The sequence below is a fragment of the Chiloscyllium punctatum genome, chromosome 36 (genome assembly GCF_047496795.1).
Source record: "Chiloscyllium punctatum isolate Juve2018m chromosome 36, sChiPun1.3, whole genome shotgun sequence".
Classification (NCBI taxonomy): Eukaryota; Metazoa; Chordata; class Chondrichthyes; order Orectolobiformes; family Hemiscylliidae; genus Chiloscyllium; species Chiloscyllium punctatum.
In genome coordinates, this window is record NC_092774.1 from 40,408,371 (window position 1) to 40,411,967 (window position 3,597).

General features: G+C 46.9%; 1 long non-coding RNA gene across 1 annotated transcript; it reads left to right on the forward strand.

The window, feature by feature from the left end:
* LOC140460995 (uncharacterized) lies at nt 1-3,238 on the forward strand. Its single transcript, XR_011954441.1, has 2 exons — nt 1-769; nt 1,797-3,238. It is a non-coding gene; the product is annotated as an uncharacterized lncRNA (long non-coding RNA).
* Nucleotides 3,239-3,597: the final 359 nt, after the last annotated feature.

Genomic DNA, 3,597 nt, shown 5'->3' on the forward strand with positions numbered 1-3,597 from the left:
TGCAGTTCTGGTCTCCTTCCTGTCGGAAAGATGTTGTGAAACTTGAAAGGGTTCAGAAAATATGTACAAGGATGTTGCTAGGATTGGAAGATTTGAGCTATAGGGAGAGGTTAAATAGGCTAGGGCTGTTTTCCCTGGAGCGTCAGAGGCTAAGGGGTGATCTTACAGAGATTTATAAAATCATGAGGGGCTTGGAAAGGATAAATGGACAAAGTCTTTCCCCTGGGGTGGGGGAGTCCAGAACTAGAGGGTATAGGTTTAGTGTGAAAGGGACCTAAAGAGGCAACTTCTTCACTCAGGGGGTGGTATGTGTATGGAATGAGCCGCCAGAGGAAGTGGTGGAGGCTAGTCTGGATGGCCATATGAATAGGAAGAATTTGGAGGGATATGGGCAAGTTGCTGGCAGGTGGGACTTGATTGGGTTGGGATATCTGGCCGTCATGGATGAGTTGGACTAAAGGGTCTGTTTCCATGCTGTCCATCTATGACTGTATAACCCTAAATGCACAATGTGCTGGCAGTCAATGCAGGCAGCCAATACATGTAATATTTTGTAAATTCCACTTTGCAAATCGAAGTGGTCTGACTCAAGATTGGGATACAGACAGACTCTGACCTCACTCCTTTCATGCATTATCTGAGCTGAGATGTCACCTTTTCTTATAAAACCTTACGTTATCTCGAGAAGGAGCCTGACAGGAGGTTCTGGGACTTGCATATTATTGATACCTGCAACCCATTCTAAAAGATGAAAGACTTAACAATCCAGGTTCGTTCAGTATATCATTTCAGTGGCAGGACACTGTAATGTTTTTCCATAAATTCTGTGTCTTATGATCATGTACTCCACAACCAACTGAATAAGTTGCAGCACTCCGAAAGCCAGTGCTTTGAAATAAACTTGGACTGTAACCTGGTATTGTGGTATATGTAACTTTGTCCATGTTGGGGTGGATTCGCCATGTTCAATGACCCATAGTGTTCTGTTTTGGATGGGTTTAGGTGGATTTGCAGTGTTCTGTTACCCATATTGTCAAGGGATGTGCAGGTTAGGGTGGATTGGCTGTGCTAACTTAACCTACACACCCCTGGGCACTATGGGTAAGATGGATTCACTGTGCTAAATTCACTCTGTCATTAAGAGACTGGCGCGTGTAAGGAATGAGCTGCCAGAGGAAATGGGTGTACAATTATGACATTTGAAAGGCATCTGGATGAAAATATAAAATGGAAGGGTTTAGAGGGTTGTGGGCCAAATGCTGGCAAATGGGTCTAGATTAATTTAGAATATTTGGTTGGTATCGACGAGTTGGACTGTTTCCATGCTGTCTATCTCTGACTCTGGCTTGCCACATCTGTATGTTCAGTTTCTCTCTGGTGTCGGTTTTAATGCCTTTGATGTCTTATTTTGCTCTCTCCTTTCCAGGGATGTTAACCACTTCATGTCTGGTTGTTCCTCAAGAACTTGCATTGCAGGTTCACCCTGAACTGACACTATTTTTGGAGCTTCCCAAAATCAGACCTGCTCACTCTCAGCAGGGGAGTTATCCAAAATTCAGAGAGATGTCAGTCTTGAAGTTTTTGCTGTTCTGCCCCTGTAAGATCCTGAATCAACACCTTCAGGAGAATTAGTTAGAGCGGTGTGAGAACAGAGGGGGAGAGAGAGTGGGATGGTGCTTTCCATATTCAGCGTGGAATAACAAAAGAAAAGAATGTTCTGCAGAAAGTAGAATTGCTTGTTCTGAATTTCTACCTTGCACTGACAATCATGACTTTTGTCATCTCTTTTTACAAAGCATTTGATGATCTGAAGACGGAAGTTTCAAAATCAACAGATGAAGGGCTGATGCCTGATGCCTGAAACATCAACTTTCCTGCTCCTCGGATGCTGCCGGACCTGTTGTAATTTTCCAGCGCCGCACTGTTCAACTCTGACTCTCCAGCTTCTGCAGTCCTCACTTCGACGTCAATGTCCGACAGTCACTCAATCCATCAGGACTGCAACAATTTTTGACTGTGATTCTCTGAGAAGGAGCAAAGCCTTTTGGTTCCTGTTGGAGCACGTCTTCAGCATCAATGGGACTGGATGAGAGACCCTACTGTTGCAGCGGACTGATTGTGGAACCTGAAGCAGTTATACAGCCTAGAAAGAGGAATTCACGGCAGGGAGGGGCTGTACATGTGTTTGTGTGCAGCTGAAGCTTCGGCCATGGAGAAACCCAATGGATCCCGCCCCGTGCAGAAACCGTGGAAGTGTGGCGACTGCGGAAAAGGCTTCCGTGTCCCTTCTATCCTGGAGACTCATCAGCGCAGTCATACTGGGGAGAGGCCATTCATCTGCCCCAAGTGCGGAAAGGCCTTCAGCAATTCCTCCGACCTGGTGAGGCACCAGCGGGTCCACACGGGAGAGGCCCTTCAGCTGCCCCGAGTGTGGGAAGGGCTTTACCCAGGCCTCCACCCTGCTGGCCCACAGGCAGGGGCACACTGGAGAGAGGCCGTTCTTCTGCAATGAGTGTGGGAAGGCCTTCAGCAATTCCTCAATCCTGCTGGCCTACCGGCAGGTGCACACTGGGGAGAGGCAGTGAGAAGGGCTTTACCCGCGCTTCTCATCTGCGGAGGCACCAGCGAGTTCATGTGCCATCGCAGGGGGATTAAAGAAGGGATAGCCAATTGCCTTATTGACTGGACTATCAACCCAGTTCCGGGGAATCCCAGGTTTGAATCCTGCCATGGCAGATGGTGGAATTGGCTTTCGGTCAGAAATCTGGAGTTCAGAACCTAATGAAGAAATGAATGTTTGGGGGACATCACCCATCTGATTCACTCACATCCCTTTTTAGGGAAAGAAACTGCTAATGTGGGGAAGGATTCACTCGGTCGTCCCAGCTGCATCCTTTACCCTACTCATAACTCCAGACCCACAACAGCATGGTTGACTCTTCATTGCCCACCACTGCCATCGGTCATTGAGTGGGGAAAGACTTAATTGTTTACAGGGTATGGGTTGAAATTGCTGAGTGGGGCAATACTTCCTACAGTTAAGGCTGTACCAAGGATCCAATTACAAACTGACAACTCGGTGCTGACCATAGTAAAGAAGGTGAGGTGGTGTGGGGTGGGGGTGCACTCTTTGACCTTAAGCTATTTAAAAAGCAGCGACTTTTTCTACACCTTTTTGCTGGGGGGGGATCTGAAGCTGTAACAACGTTGGGTCACAATAAAGGTTACCTGAACTTATCGCCGGGCTCAGACTCTCATTGAAGGCTTTGTGCTCCAAGATGTTTTTGTTTTAAAGCTACTCATTTCATTTCAGCTTCCTGCACTAAGTTTCCAATGTCATGTATCAGATGGAGCAGTGAATGAGTAGCTAGTATCGTTAGAAGTTGTAAATTTTTCAGAAGTGCAGGTACTGCACCGTTTCATCAGCATTGTATAGTTTACTGGCAGCAGCGGGAGATGTGGGCTGGGTTCACTGGAAACGGTGTGGAGGTGCCGGTGTTGGACTGGGGTAGATAAAGTTAAAAATCACACAACACCAGGTTATACTCCAACACGTTTATTTGGAAGCACTAGCTTTCAGAGTGCTGCTCCTTCATC